General features: G+C 53.1%; 1 long non-coding RNA gene across 1 annotated transcript; it reads left to right on the top strand.

Annotated features, from left to right (window-relative positions):
- Positions 1 to 7,410: 7,410 nt before the first annotated feature.
- LOC124099039 (uncharacterized) lies at positions 7,411 to 13,262 on the top strand. The gene is made up of 5 exons (XR_006853794.1): positions 7,411 to 7,922; positions 8,120 to 8,337; positions 8,774 to 8,977; positions 9,762 to 9,866; positions 10,308 to 13,262. It is a non-coding gene; the product is annotated as an uncharacterized LOC124099039 (long non-coding RNA).
- The last annotated feature ends 5,175 nt before the right edge of the window (positions 13,263 to 18,437 follow it).

Here is an 18,437-nt window from a genome sequence, read left to right as displayed (position 1 = left end):
TGGAGTGACCTCGTCCATGTGGGTGCTGGGACTCACCCTCCATGACATTCACCCTACTGACATCTGACCTCAGCTGTGACTCACACTCCGTGATCCTCCCACCTTCCCCTGATGCGTCACTACCCACCAGGTCACAATTTTGACCTTCCGGGAAATTGTACCTGTGGATTTCCTCATCTTAAAAATTGGAATTCCAGAAGGCAGGCATAGCAGGGGACATTTTGCATTCCAGCACAGTCCGAAAGTGTGTCTGGGACTGCACAAAACTCTATGCAGGTTCACCTTCAGCCACCTATAGAACATTCTGACACAAGAAGTTGTTTCCGGGGACCAGGTCTGCTTCTAGACACCTGTGGACTTGGGAAAGTCTTCTGTTACGACCGACCGAGTCCTCGCTCTTCTTCACTATGAGCCTCGTGGGTTATTTGCACGACCAATTTTGCAAACTTGCCGATTTCCCACTTGCTCTCCAACAGTGACAACGCGTTTGCCTCCAACAGCCCGACAGCAACCGATCCCTTAAAATTCCCATCACCCTAATTTGGGTTCCCAATTTTCCAACCTTGGCTTTTAATAGTATTTGATGTCAGCTGGTGGAACCTACGACCCAAGATAGACTCGCTTTACAAAAATAAACCCCCATTTAGTTCAAAATGGTAGCATTTGCTCTGTTAACCACGTATCTGGCCAAATAGGGAAAGAGAGCGGCTCTTTGCCAGGGCTGCTCTGGGCCTTGGAACAAAGCGCTCTTTGTGATCATCCCTGGTCGGAACGTGTTCTTCTGGGTGCCACATTTCAACTTTGCGTAGGTCTTTCATCTCTGCAGCCGCCAAAGCCCTTGGCAAATGTCTTCCCGGATGGTCTGAGGTGACAAGAGCAGTAGGGGTGGGTTTTCCGAATGAATGAGAGTCTAGAAAGAGGAGGTCCTTCCGCCAGGCACATGGGAAGGAGGAAAGGGGAGAGAACTGGAGACGGGGGGCTTTGCTTCCCGCTGGGGCAGCCACCCCCCACCCCACCCCCCACAGCCCATCCTGGCTCCTGAGAACCAACGGGAACCCGGGTGGCGTCAGAGATCAGCAACCTCAGGCCTGAGCAGAACCCGGGGGGCACTGCGCGCCTTGGCCCTGGGCGAGGCTGCACTTCCTTTCAAAAGCTCATTAGAGACACCCTCTCCCTTTGAACAGCACAGAGCTGTTTCATGTGCCGTTTTCAATTTATCCACGATGCTACTCCAAAGGCCTCGCGACGACCACGCAGTGCGCTTGTGAAACTGGAGTCCCCCCCACCCCCGGCCGACGGCAGTTCTGGGGACAGCCTCACTCTGAGCTCAGGATCAAGGAGAGGGACGGGAGCGAACACGGACCCTGCTTTGAATGCTCCGTCTGGCTGTGCATCTGAATGTGTGTGGCGTTCATCCGATTCCAGGAGGAATAGGAAGGTCAAGTTCGGCACTTTGATGTTGCAGTTAAACAAAAGTAGAGGAAATCAAACGCAGGCTTCTGAAATATCAGCAACCCCAGGGTTTGCGTGGCGTTGCTTTAAGTTGTGGAAAAGATGATCCGAGAAAACCAGGGCCATGAATATCCTTCTCCTTGGGCTGATTGACGTTTCCTTTCTCGTCTTCTTCTTGCTTTCCCACTGGTCCCCCGGGTCGGGCACCTCTCCTGCCCCGAGGCTGAGCTGCCCCTGACAAGTGGCTGCCGAGGGCTGGGGCTTCCACTGGAGTGGGTCTGTGGGAGCAGGGGAAACTGGGCTGAGGTCCCAGTTCCCCGGTCCCTCTCCCCGGGGCTCTGAAGAAGTTCTGGGAGCCTGCATAAGCAGGTTGTCTGTCTGTCTGTTTACCTTGGCATCCCAACCCCTGCAGCCCCGTCTTCTCTGTGTGAAAAACACTCACAACATGCTTCTGCCTGTGTCTGCTTCTTGGAAAGTGTGATTCTGTGGCTGCATTGACCTTGTACAAAGACCTCTGTGTTGGCTGAGTGGCGAGGGGACCTTCCTGTGACTGGCAAGCAACTGGGTTTCCCAGGGGTTGCATCATGCTTTGGGGGCACGAGGCAGGCATGGGAAGCTCAAAGGGGGGTCAGGTCCCTAGGGAAAGGTGCAGAGTGGTGGCTTCTGAGTCAATATTCTTTTCAGCTTGTACCCAGTTTGCAACAGAAAAAAAGAGTGTGTCCAAAGGTGGACACATCAGTGAACTTGGAGATGTCACTGACCGGTCAGGAAGGTTAAAACCTCCGTGTCAGTCATAAGACTGCTGGGTATCTCGGATGATGGCTCAGGGGAAGATGTGAACTGACCAGGCATGGGTTCTCCATTAATTGTTGCCGTAGTCTATTTTTTGTTGCTATAAGAAAACACTTGAGACTGGGAACTTTATAAAGGAAAGAGGTTTATTTCGGTTCATGGCTGGGGAAGCCCAAGGGTGTGGCCCTGGAATTGGTTTCTGGTGAGGGTCTCATGGTGGATGGCAGCACTGGGGGGACTGTGTGAGAGAGTGGGAGGTCACATGGAGAGAGAGAGAGAGAGAGAGAGAACAAGCAAGAGAGTTTGCTCTTGAGGTTGCTCCTTCCGTCCCTTGAGACCTCATTCAGTCTCACCTGGAGAGAGTAACCCAGTCGCTGATGAAGGTGGATCCTCCACGACCCCAAGTGTCCCTTAAAGGCCCTCCCAGACTCTTCCAGCTCAACACCGTTGAACTGGGGCCAGAAGCTTCCACAGACGTTTTTGGCAGGGGACGAGCCACACCCAAACCACACCACACCTAAACCGCGGCGGTGGCCGAGCAGACGAGGCCACCAGGAGCCGGGGTCAGGGAGCCCTCGGAGCCAGCTCCACAGCAGCACATGTCCCACAGGGGTGGGAGGATACCCTCCTGCCGTGCTCTTCCCAGGAGACCCAGGCCATCCGACGGGGCTCAGGGCGGGAAGGATTCCCTTCAATGAAAACCAGACTTCACTAAGACGGCTCGTCTCCGGTTCAGAAGTGCTCACGTTTCCCCAGCTCCAGCCCCAACATCTGGGGGCTACCCAAGAGGTCCACCTGGGGTGTGGCTCTTTTGGTGCCTAGACACTCGTGAGGTCCCCTGGCTGGACAGCGGCCCATCTTCATTCCTTGGACAGCTGTTCTTTTGACCCAGGCCTGTGCGTCTCACCTCTCCACTCCATCGACTTCAGTGTCTGCTGTGGAGAGTGCAGGACCAGCAAGCACTGGGGTGAACAGAGAGGCCAGCATTAAGGAACAGATGTTGTCTGTAGCCACAGCCACCATTTCTTTATCTTTTCCCCGGGGTGAACACTTTTGGAATCATCCCTGCGATGCACACATCCTCCTTCAGTGCTAATGGACAAGGAAACGGAGGCACAGAGAAGCTCATGGCTCACCTGAGCTCTGTCTCACTCTGAGTTATGGAGGGATTTTCATTCTGATTCAGCGCATCACCAGGCGTCACGGGCCGAGAGTTGGAAAAGGAGCACGTCCCTTCCCTTCTGAATGGTCCTTTGAAATGGGTCCTGGAACTGAGAGCAGAACTCAAACCTCCACCGTGGAATTCGGAACTTTGATCATGCAGTTGATACCTCAAGGTGCCCGCCCTGAGGCTCGATTCTGCAGCAACCCAGACAGCACATGGGGTACGTCACCAGGAGCCCCAAGTGCACTGAGATGACCTGTGGCGTTCCCAGTATTTTTAGAAAGAAGTGAAAGGCAAAGAGGAGGGTGACCCAAGGACTGAACCTGCGACCTTGTCCATGGAGACGAGTGCTCTACTACTGAGCTACACCTTCAGCACAGGGATTTTTATCTCAATGAAGAGCCCAGAGCCTCTGGGGGGTCACTGATGGCTACGAGGAGATGTTCATGCTCAGGATACCCTTGATGTAATAACCTACGTTTGTTTGAGTCAGTTCATTTCAACAAGAATTGAAATGGAAAGGTGTGTTGGTTTTCTTTGTTTTGTGACTATAGCTAAATACCTGGGGCAGGGTAGCTTTATAAAGAAAAATAGTTTATTTATCTCACAATTTGGATGTTGAGAGTCCACCCAGCATGATGTAGCTCTGCTGAGGGCCCCCTTGGGCTGTATCATCTCATGGCAGATGGCCATGGCAGGAATGTGTGCAAGAGCTAGAGATCACATTGGGAAACAGGGAAGCACTGGGAAAGTTGCTGGGGTTTCAAAATCTCTTCCAAGAGCATTATCCCCAGTTACCTAAAGACCTCCCACTAGGCCCCGCCTCTTAAAGGTCCCTCCTCTCAATATCAACCTACTGAGAACCAAACTCCCAACACATGAACCGTGGAGGAAAATCCACATTCAAACAAAAAACAAACAAATTGCATAATTGCCACTTAAAAAGACAACGCATTCGCCAGAGTCGACAATGTTTCGCAATTGTATTTGGATCAGTGTGGGTTTGGAGGAGTTGGACGGTTCAGAGGCAAGTGCAGGGGCAGTCCAGGTCATCTGTCCCCTTTTCCTGCGAGTCTAGATTACAGCACCCCTGTGTTTGGCTCCCAGGACACGAGGACATCCCCAGGCTTGCTCTGCACCCCTGATAGACACTCACAGGGTGGATGAGCCACAGCGGGTGCCCTGGGAGCAGAAGCTGGTTCTGATGCAAAGATTCGGTGGAGCATGGACAAAGCAGCATCTTAACTTTGGTTCATGGTGACTAACGTGAGACGCTGGTGCACCTTTTCTACTTCGTGCTAGAGATTTATAGGGTGAAATAAGTTAGAAGATGGTTGGAGAGGACAGGCAGGTATCAAAAACAGAAGCAGCGCAGAAGAGGCCCTGGGTTCGATCCTCAGCATCACATAAAAATAAATAAATAAAATATACTGTTTCCAACCACTTCCAAAAAATAAAAAAATGTTAAAAACAAACAAACAGATAAACAAAAACCAGAAGCAGCATCGACATCCACCATAATGGAAATCAACGAGGAATTGACACTCCCACTGTCACAGCCGTCCTTCTGTCCTGGCCTGGGTAACAAGGCAGGCAGAGCAACATGGTGGCTGCTTAGTGGCATCAGGAGGAAACGCCGACCAAGCTTGCCCCACGTCTGGAGTTCTGTTCAGTCAGATCCCCTGGTTGTTTGATCAACACCGTGGACTTCTGTTTCCGTGTCGTTTGGAGATGTTTAACCGTGACGTGTGGCAGGACTGTACGCCACATGGCAGCAGATGAATCCGTACCTCCCAAAGGAAGACTCGGAGAAGACGTGTCGTGCCAACCCTTTGTTAACCCACAGAAGACAAAGCCACGCTTTTATTTTATGTCATTTCTTGGAGGTGACCATACCTCCGATTACACCTGGTTTTAGGTAGACATGTTAACAAAATGCCAGCATAAAATGAATGAGGTTGTCCACATGGAAACCAGCTGCCGTCCATTGAGAATCACTCTCGGGCCATGAGCGTGGAAGGTACTGGTGTAGGGAGCCAGGCTACTGATGCATGTGGAAACACAACCTTGCACCGACAGGGGGGAGCTCCGCTGTGAAGCCGCCCAGGGGCTCACCACTCCCCTGGCCACTCCAGATCTCGAACAAAGAGAGCCAGATGGAGGACCAAGGCGTCCACCTGCCTCAGCGGCAGGGGAAGGGGGCCAAGAAATTCAGCAAGAGGAGAAAAGCAGCTGAGAGGGTCTTGAGAGAGAGTCTAGGACTCAGATGACCAGAGAAAAGGTTCTCAGGGAAAAAGAGTGGGTGTGGGGGGTGACAAATGCTGAGTGTTTGGGGACACAGCTAGCTGCCCAGGGAACCCAGAGGTGACTAAAGGGGAAGCTCTGTGAGAAGCAGAGGAAGTAAAGGAGACCCCAGTGGACACTCTGGACACCTGAGGCTCAGGTGAGCTTTGCTGGTTGGTCATACGTCGATGTGCCTCCGCACCCTGAGGGCTCAGAGACTGTATCCAAGACCTTTCCAAATGTTACCCTCTGCGCCTGTTCATGTGGCTGGTTCTGAATCATGTCCCTTTCTATAAAGCTCTGACAGTAAGTGTGGGGCTTCCTATACCCTGTGAATTATTCTAGTAAGTGATTGACCTGGAGAGGGTCACGGGGACTCTTGGATTTGCAGTCACATGGTCAGAAGGGCAGGTGGCCTGGGGATCTCTGAGCTTGTAGCTGGTAGTCTGAGTGACAGGAACCTACCTGTGGACTTGACCTAACTCTGCATGGCTAATGCCACGGTTGCACTGTAGGACGGTGAAACCTGGGCGCCTGTTTGTGCCTGGTGTCCAGTCCCGCGTGACAGGTGCCTACCAGCATACCTGAGAATAAGCAGCGAATTAACAAGTCAAAGTGGCATCCTGCAGGGTTCTGGCCCACGGGAGGGTAGAGGCTTCTGTTCACCGTGAGGCCTCAAGGTCTGAGCACTTCTTGCTCCCAGAGGATCATGGGAGCTGAGCCAGGTGGGGTTTGGGGCCCAACAACCTCCCTCCTTGCTGTTGAGTCTCAGGATGGCGTTTCTTGTCTTTTTCTTTTTCCTGCAGCCTGCACTGGTGTGTCACTTCCCGACAGAGTCGCCCTAGAGAGCTCTTGGTATGTCTTTGTCATCGCTCAAAGTCCTGCAAAGAACAGAGTGTCCCGGCCCATCTCCACGCCTGGCTTCTTGTTCTGTCCCTTTCTGCTCCCAGCCAGCCCGGGGCGCAAGCCGACTGTTCAGAAGAGGGATGATTAGCTACCAGCGTTGCTTCTGAAACTGCCTCTCCGAACGTCCTCGAACGTCCTCCCTCCTCCGCTGTTTATTGTTTGCCCACTATCAAATGTTCCCCCAGCTGTGGCAGCCCAAGTTCAAAGCCGGCCCCTGGCAACAGAGCGTGTCCCTGGAGGGTTTTCCGCAGAGCTGATAAATGCCCACGTGTGGCTCTTGCCAGCAGCTGCCCCCTCTGTTGGGTTCTTCAAGGCAAATCAGAATCTGCCCGAGAGAAATCATAGATCTCAGCATTGCACCGTGCTCTCAGCCTTGGGCCGCGCAGACTTGCTCCTGCAAAGCCAGGAGAGCCAGAGTGGTGTCCCCGTGGGCCCTGCTGAGGGTCTTGTGTAGTCTACCCCGGGCAAGGCAGAGGCCTGCAGGGTGGTGAGCAGCCTGGCCCTGACCTCACGGCAAGCAGCCTCCATCTCCTGTGTGTTACCCGATCCCACAAACTGACAAGCAGTAAAGAAGGACTCCCGCGCGGGAAGCTGGGGGCCGGGTAGAGTCTGTCAGAATGGAATTTTTCGGGGTCAGACGCAGCTCACTGAAGACTGCAATTAGTGGGCAGACAGAAAAGCCTCGTCAGCTGGGGCCTGGCTTGTTTTGCATCTGCTGAGCGGTGCTCATCGCCTCATGGAACAACACAGACGCGGGGGGGGGGGGGGACTCGGGGCCACACACCTGATACGCACCCTGCGGGGACCGCGATGGCCAGACCCTCTGTGGAGATGGGGAGGGAGGTCGGAGGGAATCGCCTGGCCCAGATCAAGCTCCTGTCTGGCCGCAGAGGCAGCTGCCCCGGGTGGCCGTCCCGTGGGGTGGCCTCCACCAGCCCTGGTCCCTGAGACACTGCGCTGCAATTAGTCATGACAGCTTCCCCCGGAAGCGGGGGAGGGGGAAATTCCGACTTATTGTCAGCGGTCATTAGTGGAGAAAGTGCTCAGCCATAATTCCAAGAGGGGCCACCTTGAAGACACTGGCTATGTTCCTCCCCCCTCTAAATTCCGGATGTGAATTGAAAGCACAGAAGCAATTGCAGGACGGGCCCGAGGCCAAACTCCCTTTGCTGGGTGGAATCATAACAAGCAGATTTTCTTGGTGTAGAAGTGGACTTGGAAGAGAAATCGAGAACAGGTCGACAGGCATGGTAGCTGCAGCGTTGACCATGTGAGGACAGAGGGTCCTGGTGGCCCGTCACTGGGATAGGTGACATCCTCCAAGGTACTCACTGTGTATTTCATCCTCCGTGGAGGGGGGGGGGCAGGGCTGTGCTCGCTCACTTTGGACCCAGGCAGGCATTTGCTGCTACCTCATTCAAGAGAAGATGGCAGAGGTGACCACCTGTGCCTTTCATAACTAGATCCTGAATGTCCTTCCAGTTTCTGCTTGGTCTCACAGCTCTTTTGCTCTTACAACAGTTGTTCTTGAAACCCAGCTGCCATCTTGTGAGGAAGCCCAGGCCACAAGAAGAGGCCACGTGGAGGTGTCTCAGCCCCAATTCAACCATCAGCATAGACCTCCAGACCTGAGGGACAGGCCTTCAGAGTGCCCACAGAGCAAAGCAAGCCCTCTGCTGCTCCCTGGCTTGACCTCCTGGCCCAAAGGAACCTCGAGCAACATAAAGGACGATCGTTGTGTGAGCATCCGAGTGTGGGTAACGTGTTGCACCGAAGGGACTCTGACTCAGGCCTCTTATCTAGTGGGTGCCCGCTGACCACATGCTTGAGGGTGACTTCCTTTTGTAGGTTGTTAAAGGATAATATCCAGAGCCCAGTGCAGGGCAGGGATTCAGGGTTGCTTTATTTGGCTCCATGGATAGTTCTCCAAAGTCAGGCAGCAGTCAGGTCTGTCTCTGGGGAAATAATAAAAGGAAAAGCAAACAGTAGGGGTGGGCAATCTCCGAGGAAAGAGCACAGATACACGAGTCCGGCACAGAGAGGGGACCAGCGCAAAACTCCTCCAGTGTGACTTCTGTTCTTCTAGATCCTGAGTATTTCTCGGCTTCGTGCCGGGACAAAGGGACAGGACTCCTCATTGCAATTCCCAGGTATTTCTTTCTTTTTTTCCTCCAGGATCAAAATGGAAACTGCTTCAGCTTTCCCAGGCAGGGTCTTGCTGCCCTCCTGTAGTACATGCTTCAGCACGTACTGATTTCCTGGAATGTGACCTGGAAGCGAGAAGAAGCATTCAAGGCATCCAACGCCCGGGCACCGACTGCCCCCCGAGCTTGACATTTTTCTCAGCTGTACCTCTACGTTGTCACGGGCTTGGATGTGGTGAGTGCTCCTAGAGATGACGACACTTCCTTCCCCATCCAGCCCCGATGGAGTGACACCTAGAACAGGGATCATGGATACATTACCACTCGGAAATGGGCTGAGAGTCTGACTTACAAAACTCAGATCATCAGCCGGGCATTAGGCTAGGACAGCAGGAGTCTGGATGCTGAGTCCCGCGTGTGGCACCATCCCCGGGTGATCTGGGATTCGGCCACATCTGGCAGCCCTGGACAGGTGAGGGGCTCCCTGCTTTCAGGAGCTAGAGACACAGTTAGACTCTGTGGGGGACCTCTGTTTTGTTGAGTTGTAGCTGAGCTGTCCCAACAGAGGATCTGGAGCCTGGGCTGCCCCACGGGAGTCCCCAAGCTCCTCTCTGGCCCTGGGCCCCCTCTATGAGGTTGCTCAGTGAAGACTGGAGCCCAGGGTTGCTCTTGAGCCGATGGCATGGTGGTGAACTCCAAGCAGCCTCCCTGTCCATCTTCCAGAGCAGGGACTGGAGTCTGTCCTGGGGGCTGACGCTCCTTTTCTGGGAGGCACCTCCAGGAGCTGCACTGTCCTGTTGGGGAGTGTCACATGGGTGCCTGTCCCCCCGGGAAGTGGCCAGGGCCCTGGAGAGCTCAGCAGGAACCAGGTGGCTCAGGTGGCAAGTTGAGCTTGGCTGGGGCTCTGACACATGGGGAAGGACATCTCCAGACTCCACAGAGAGTAGCCACCTGGCCAGGAAGTGGGTCTCACCTGGGAGGGCGACCAGTGGTGGTCACCACGGTTGCCCTGTCTCCAGTGCCATGCATCACAGAGAGCAGTCAAGTCTGGGTGGCTGGAGAAAAGACCCCAGAGCGTGCCACAGGAGAGCCAGGCGAGCCCCAGGGACAGCCAGGAATCCCAGGTGTGAGATGTGGGCACACAGTGGTGGTTCTTTCTGGATGTTCTGCTATGTCAGGTGCAGAACCAAGGACTGCGGAGTGAGGTGGGGGGAGTAGGAAGGAGGATGGGGTGGGGGTGGGATGGGAGAAGAGCTGGGGTGGTCAGATGCATGCAGAAGGAGAGGTGGGAGGAGCGAGGGGGAGGAGGGATGAGGAGTGGGGGTGGAAAGGGATGGGGAGGAGGTGAGGGAGGAGGGTGGGCTGGGAAAGGTGAGGTGGGGAGGCGGGGGGGAGTGCATGGAGGGGAAAAGGGAGATGACTGGGGTGGAGGAGGTAGAAAGGGGGTTGGGACATGGCGTGGGGGAGGGGGCTGGGAGTCTGCCAGCCTGAGTCCTAGGCAGGTGGGGAGCCCTGGGCTCCTTCCTGCTCTGATGTGCTGTGACATCTTGCTTTTTTGTCTCTAGTGCCGAGGAGAAACACCCACCCACTGGGAAAGCCTTTGCAAAACCCTCGGGACAGCACAGATGGAAACAGAATGTGCATTCTGGAGCGGCTCCCCTGCTCAGGGAGGCGGGCTTGCAGGAGGAGTGGAGGCTGAGTCAGCACTAGAGGACTGCAGCCTCCACCGCCTGAGCTGCACCCGGGTCTCCATGGAGCCCAACCCAGACTCCAGCTCCTCAGCGGGGAGCTCCTCACTTGGCAGGGGGCTGGCTGTGCACAGGTCCTAAGCCGGGTCTGTAGTCCTCAGGGTCTGCACCGCAGGCTGGTCCAGGGTCTGAAGCCAGTTTTGTCTGCATGTTGGTCTGCCCTCCCATCTGGGTCCACAGGAGACCCCCTCTGCACACAAGGAGCCCCAAGGGAACGCCCCTCCCTGCCTCTTTCAGCCTGTCAGTCCCCATTGGAGATGAAACCTCATGACTCATGGGATCTATTATATTATCAAAGTCTCCTCTGCAGGGTAAACGCCCCTCGCTGGGTGGAGGTTGAAGCCTCTAGCCACCCGGGTGTTGAGCTCAGTTCTCCAGACGGGAGGCCGAGAAGGGTCCCAGGAAATTAGTGTGGGAAAAGGAGTAGGGGGAAGGGAAGGGCTTTGGGACTCGAGCCTTCTAGCCCCTGGAAGGCTGGGATGCATTTATGTAGCTTGGCAGAGACTTCCCCGAGCCCAGTCAGGCCCTGGATGCTTGGCATTCCATAAAGGCCAGCACATTCCGGAAAGCAGCTGAGCACATGATCAGGGATCTGGTAGAGCTGCCCCCTGACCTCCTGGTCCGACTGAGCCCTGGGGAGCCGGATGCCGGCTTGAGCTGCAGTCATGTTGGGTGGAAACGTGGCTCAGGGCTGCACCTGGTTAGAACATGCTCCTGGCCTGTCCCTAGTGAGCAGGAAGCTGAATTTGTCACAATGCTGCTGGGCCTGGTGAGACGGCCCTGGTGGAGGACCTGCAGCTTCCTGGTACTGCATGGGGCCAAGGGCTTTTGGTGGATGAAGCTGCTCCTTTACCAGGGTTTCCAGCACACACAGAGTACGTCCTGCTTTTTTCTTCAGATGGCCACTGGTCCACATGGCCCTGCCCAGGCCATGGCATTTGGGGCATGCTATGGCCTCTCACATACTCAGCAGGATGGTGTCAACTTGGCTGGGTTACCAGGTGCCCAGATATTTGGTCAAACATTATTCTGGGTGCATCTGTGGGTGTTTCTGGGTGAGATTATCATTTGTGTCTGTAGACTGAGAAAAGCATGCGATCCTCCCCAATGTAGGTGGGCCTTGCCTAATCAGTCGCCAGTATTGCTAAAACAGTGTTGGAGGAAGAGGGAACCTCTTCTGCTTGGCCACCTGGGCCGGGACATCAGTCTTTTCTGCCCTTGGACTTGAACTGAAATATCGTCTCTTCCCAGGTCTTTTCTGACTGGAACCGCACCATCAGCTCTCCTGGGTCTCCAGCATGCACACAGGAGCCAACTCCTCTTTCTTTAGATACACATCCTCTGGGTTCTGCTTTTCTAGAGACCCCTGATTCACACGCTCAGTAATTTCCATCACTGAGATTCATGGCCCTTGGCCCTGCTCCCTGCAGGAACTGGATATGAAAAAACAAAAGGGTTCCCCATGTTCATGCGTATCGACAGGCCCAGTTCCTGGGTGTCCCCAGGAACTTCTGCCTCTCCCCGCAGTGGGCACCCGCTTTCCACGGGAGTCTGCTGCAGGTGCAGGCAGGCGGGGAGCACCCCGGGAGGGCACCTCTCTGTGCATAGGGCTTCCGAAATAGCTCAAACCCCACTCTCTGATAATGCCTTCTGTTAATTCAGAGTTTTGAGGAGAAGCCTAAAATGCTCAGGGGGTTGAAAAATTTGAGATGTGTTCAGATGGAGGTCCAAAGAGTCCTTTCACACTCGTCCTTGGGGGTCTCCAGCGAGCTCAGCAACGTCGCTTCCTGGAGATGGGGGAAAGAAGAGAAAGATTGGGGTGGACTCACACGTTTATTTTCAAGAGGTGCTCACGCACCGTGGGAAAATGAGCTGAAAGTTCTAGATAAACCAATAAAACAACAGAATCTGTCATTTTTACCTGTCAGTTGGGGGTGGGGGGGCAGGCACTGCAGCCTTAACACACTCTTTCAAAAGAGGCTCCCTTCCCCAGGCCAACTCATGCCCACATTAAATTCCTGAAAAACTTTCAAATTTGCAGGTGCATAATGCCCCAAGGCTCCAGGTTCTATGATCTCAGTGTTAAAACCTGACACAGGGCAACGGTACATTTACTGGGTGCTTTGGGGACAGGATGTGAAACTGGGACACTCGGTGGGGTTGGGCCAGGGTCAGACCCAAGTGAGCAGGGCACCCCGCTGTGTGACTGTGGAACTTCAAAGGGAAGGCGGAGGCCCTGCTCTAGGTCAGCCCGGAGAAGATGGACACGCCCTGTGGGTTTCCATGGCTCCTGACGCTGCTGTGGCCGGCTGGGGCAGGGCCACCCCTGCAGAATGGTGTCCTCCTGCCTCCCAGCCGGGGCCTGAGCTCACTCTAGGTGACCGAGGGCGAGGAGGCCTCCTTTCTCTGAACTAGAATAAGAAGGAAATATGACTTGGCTTTGGAGATTCCCCCCCAGGCTCTTCCCCTAAACACCCACAGTGGTCCCATTTTGCGTGGCTCACGGTTCCCGGTGGGAGCCCTGTCCCCCTGAATAGCTTATGAGAAATATGAGCAGAAAAATCCAGTTCCTAGAAAGCCCGGGGCAGTGCTTCGTGTCTGAGCCGATGAGATCATCCATCCCAGGAAGCCCCCGGGGCCCTTACTCAACGTGAGTCCACCTCAGTCCCTGGAAGCCACCTGGGCAGCCCCTTGGAGATATGGAGTGGGGAGCTTCGTGTGGTTGGCTTATCCAAGTCCACTGCCTTCCGTGGTCTGACTCGGAAAGCAGGAAAGGAGACGTTAATGGGGCAGGTGGGTGGGGATGGGCCAGCGGCAAAAGCCACGGCTCCTGGAAACTCGTGGTGAAACCTCGCTCTTGGCCCGGCCCATCTGCTCCACCAGAAGCTCCAGGGTGGGGTCCAGCGGTCGGGGCTCAACGCGCCTCCCAGCTGGTTCGGGTGCACGAAGACTCCTAGGAGCCGAGGACACGGCCGCGGGTTCAGGGTGAGAACTGCCACTTACTGGGGCTCGCTCCACCCAGAATGCTCCCCGCTGGTCTTTGCCCTCCGGCCCCTTCCTGCAAGAACGTCCCTGACTGACTGTCCACTTGCTAGTCTCTGTGCATTCTTTCTCTGAACTCCTGAAGTCTTTCACAGAATTCAGCCCGAGGTGTCCAGTTTTATATTCACTCCACGGTTTCTCTTAGAAGGTGGTCGGTTTCGAGAGATCATGAGAACCCCAAGGGCTGCAGGGTGAGACCGAGGGCTCAGGGCCCATCTTTTGAGGGTGAGTAGTCAACGGACTTTCTTTGTGTCTCTCGTCCGGATATCTTCCCTGTGCAGGGGGGAGTCTCGGTCAAGAGCTGTGGCCGTTAGGATGGGAGGCAGGGTTGGGGAGGCACCTGGCCACGGTCATCTTGTCTTGGAGGTCTCTGACCAGTGCCCTGACCTCGCGTTTCTTTACACAGGCAGGAAAAGCCAAGTGCTGGTGTTTGGGTGCACCTGGTGCTGGATTCATTGGAAACAGAGAAACCCTCCCAGGGATACGTGCCAAAGCTACCCCCGCTTGGTTGGGGCAGAGGCTCCCTCCCTGCAGGTGGAGACGAACGACTCTGAAGGTCATGCTTGCGCCTTGACCTGCCTGTCCTGGGCGTCTGTCCTGAGTTCACAAGGCCTAAGAGGATCGGGTGCGCTCTGGGCTTATCTCTTTGTGAAATGGCTTTGGGTCCCTCCTGCACCTCTGCAGACTGCACTTATCAAAGCCAAGAGCCTCCTTGTTAGGAACACAAAAACAAATTTTAGAAGAATGCCCTGGGCCCTTCCGAGGCAGTGGACACCAATTCGGGGTGCACAGAGAAGCCCCTTCTGGATATTTTTCAATTTAAAAATGCACAAGAAATCGAACTTCACAAGCGTTCACTATGGAGCCTGGTTCACGCTGTGCGTGTTCAGAGGCACGTGTGCGTTGGGGTTGTTTGCAGTTTTGCAAGGGACACGTGCTGGGTGTCCGGACTTGACCTGGCTTTAGCCAACCTGAACTCTCCGAGTGAACAGTTTGTGACAATCTGTGACGATGGCAGAGGAGCCAAGTACTGGAGATTTTATACTCACAGTGCAAACATAAAAAAATGATAGCAATGGTGGCCTCAAGCTCCCGGGGGTGGGGGGGATGGCTCTCAGCCCCAAGAGGCGGAGAAGATGACGATCCCACCATATCTGCAAAAAGCCAGCCTTGACGATTTCGAAATCAGCAAAATCAGAAAAAAAAGACTCTTTGAAATAGAGATTTCTCACCCCCCCCCCCCCCACCTGGGTGCATCAGGGGCCGGGAAGTCACAGCAAACACTTGTATGAAGTCATCAGATTAGCCTGACACTGAAAATATTGATTTTAAGAAAAAAAAAATCTCCAAATGCTTCTTCTTCTTCTTTTTTTTAAAGCCTTACTAGATTTTTTATTGGTTCTTTTTAAATTATACATGGCACTAGAGTCCATTTTAATAAAATTAACGTAATTCTAAACAGAGAAAAACTGAAAGCATTCCCTCTAAAAACTGGAACAAGATAGGGATGACCTGTTTTTACCACTTCTATTCAACAGTCCTTGAAACTATAGCCAGCAATTAGACAGAAAAAGACACTAGAGGGATACAGATAGGAAAAGAAGAGCTCAAACCATCTCTGTTTGCCAACAACATGATCCTATATTTAGGAGACCCCCAAAAATTCCACCAGGAAACTTCTAGAAGTCATAAACGAATTCAGCAAAGTAGCAGGATGCAAAACGAGCACCCACAAATCAATTGCGTTGTTATACACCAATGACGAATTAGGGGAAAGAGAAATTAGGAAAACTGTCCCATTCACAAGAGCCTCCAACCAATAAATAAACAGAAAAACTAAACAAATCAAAGCAACAACAACAGAAACCCTTGGTAACCAGGGGTGAAAGACCTCTACAACGAAAACTACAGAACAGTAAAGAAAAAAATCGAAGGACTTACAAGATGGAAATCTCTCCCAAGTTCTTGGAGAGGCAGAATTCATATTGTCAGAAGGGTCATGTTACCAAGTGTGCTGTACAGATTTCATGCAATTTCTATTGAATTCCAGTGGCGTTCTTCATAGAAATAGAAAAGGCAGTCGTGAAATTTATTTGGAAAAAAGAAGAGGCTCAGAAGAGACGAACCTATCCTTAGCGAGAAAGATGAAGCAGGAGGCAACACAATCTCAGACCTTAAGCTACAGTACAGAGCTACCGTCGCACAAGCAGCACGGCACGGAGACCAAGGAGCATAGCGGAGGGCACAGAGACACGCCCACGTAAACGCTGCGGTCTCCCACTAGGCGAAGGCACCATGGACATACGTCGGAGACAGGAGCGCCTCTTCAACAAATGGTGCTGGGGACAGTGGAGATCCATATGGAGCAGAATGACATGGAACCCCACCTCTCACCCTGCGTGACATTCAACTCAAAGTGGACTTTGTCTTGATCACATCTTGCCACTGAAGAAATGGAGGCGCAGACAGTTTGAGTTATGTGTCCGTGGCCACCTGCGGACAGCAGAGGATAAGAGAGGGGATTTGGGCCCAGAGTTGGGCTCAGGGGGCCACTTTCTCAAATGTCACTCCCCACTTTGCCACTTCCCTGGGGTGCTGGGTACAGAAAGGCAGGTGAAAAGAGGGACCCTCGAGAGGTTTTGTCAAAGGTACAGCTCTCCAGTGGGTTTTTTGTTTTCTTTTTTTAAAAATTTATTTTTTAACTGACACATAAAATACAAACTGTACTTATTAATGGTGCCGTGTGATTTTTTTTATTGAATTGATTTTATTTTTTTAAATACATGACAGCAGAATGCATTACAATTCTTATTACACAGATAGAGCACAGTTTTTCATATCTTTTTCAATAAAGTGTGTTCACGCCAATTCATGTCTTTATACATGTACTGGTTTTTGCATTATAAATCTTATTACACGTATCTACCACAATGTGATGTTTTGATACATGTGTCCATTGTGTGATGTTTCAATCAAGATAAACATATCTATCTCTCCAATTAGGTACCATTTCTTTTTGGTAAAAACTTTCAAAATCCTTTCTTCTAGTTTTTGGAAATGCACATTATCTGATTAAATTTACCCCTCTCTCCCACCCCCTGCAGCCTCTAGTAGCCACCATTTTACTCTCTTGTTCTATGAGAGCAACATTTATAGATTCCACACTTGAGTGAGATCATATGATGATAATTCTTCTGTGTCTGGCTTATTTACTGATCTCCAGTTCTACCCATGTTGTTGTAAAAGACAGGATTTCATTCTTTTGTAGGGCTGAATAGTGTTCCACTGTGTATATGTAGGACTCGGTTTCTGTACTTGGATTTCTCAACTCCTCCAGTGCAAAGTCATAGAAAGCAAGTTAGTGTGTTTGGTGCGGGTCCTGTGTGTTTCCTGTCCTCTCTGCCTTCTGTATTTGAGTCATGCTGCTTCACAGAATCAGGCAATAATACTGCACCCACTGAATGCTACCTCCTGACCCCTTGTCCCACTGTGATGCTGGGCACTGAGAAAAGTCTCTACAGGAGCCTTGTGTGGCCAGTAAGCGTAGGTTCTCTGGAGTTGGCACCCCTCTGTCACCTCTCGTTCCCGGGGTTGCTGAAGGACTGCACAGGGAATCATGGCCAGGGACTCAGCTCCGCTGTGGCATGTGCTAACTGCTGACAGTCAGCTGTCTTGGGCTTCTTCCTGCTCAGGGAGGTCATGGTCCGGTGTCCGCGGAGACCCCAGGCCAGTGTGAGAGCTTGCTGCTCCGTCAGAGAGGCTGCCGGAGCCCAGGGGAGCCCAGCTAGGAGCCCGGGGGGTCGGAAGTGCGTTCACGTCCCGGTGCTGAGACCTCTCCTCACCTTTCACCAGCCCAGGCTGCGGGGGTGGAGTCCTGTCCTCCCCCAAAGGACCTCCTGCGGTTCTGACCTCCGGTTCTCAGAATGTGACCTCATTTGGAAATAAGGTCTTTGTGGACAATCAAGTGAGAATAGGGACGTTAGGGTGGGCTGTCGCCCAGTCTAAAGGTGTCCTCATAGAAGGGGACGTTTGAGCACAAGGGGACGACCGTTTGAGTAAGCAGAGGACAAGCTATCCACAAGGCGGGGCAGAGCTCTCAACTTGCGCAGGACAGGGCTCCCCAGGTGCCCACCACATCTGCCAGATGGGCGCCTGGGGGTGCTGTCCAGTGACCTGCTGGCCATTCACGGCTCCCCCCGCCAAGGGCTGGGGCCAAGAGCACCTCTCCTCAGACACAGGGCGCCGAGGCCGTCCTCTCCCGGGGTCAGACCTGCCCCTCCCTGCCACCGTCTATTTGCCACCCGGTCACAGAGCCTAGATTAAGGGCAGGGGAGATAGAGTGCCCCCTCACTGGGGCCAGGACAGAGTGGGGGGGCGCGTCTACGACTGTCACACACGCCTCTTCGGGAGTCCTCCTATCTTTGTCTCAATTTCAACTGAAATGACAACGAGTTTATGCTCTCTGCCTTGCTCTGCACTTAGGAATCAGGGGAGGGGACAGAGTTCCCACCCCTAAGTCATTAAGTAGCAGGGCCCTGGGCCACTGCTTTTAAGTTTTTCTTATTTGAGAAACATCTCAAAGGAAGGTCAACGGTAACACAGATAATAATAGTGGTTGAGATGTGGGACAAAGGGCGGGCTACTCCCTAGAGTTCTCTGACCCCCCTTGGCTCTTCCAGCAAGGAGGGGTCAGGAAACTCCCAGGCACAAACACTGAGTAATTGCAAACTCAGAGATTGGGGTTCAGATCCTTAATCTGCTGCTTCTGAGGATTTTCCCTAGGATGAGTCCCTGAACCACTCTGACCCCCAGTTTTCTCTTCTGTCAAACATGGTCATAGAGATATCTAATTTCCTGGGTCATCAGGAAAACACAAGCACAATTGTATGTGGAACATAGTGTTTA

This window comes from Marmota monax, unplaced genomic scaffold (genome assembly GCF_021218885.2).
Source record: "Marmota monax isolate L192 unplaced genomic scaffold, Marmota_monax_Labrador192_F-V1.1 WCK01_AAM20220418_F8-fsc00217, whole genome shotgun sequence".
NCBI classification, from domain to species: Eukaryota; Metazoa; Chordata; class Mammalia; order Rodentia; family Sciuridae; genus Marmota; species Marmota monax.
Note: the sequence above shows the minus strand (reverse complement) of the source record. Positions and strands in the feature narration are given on the sequence as shown.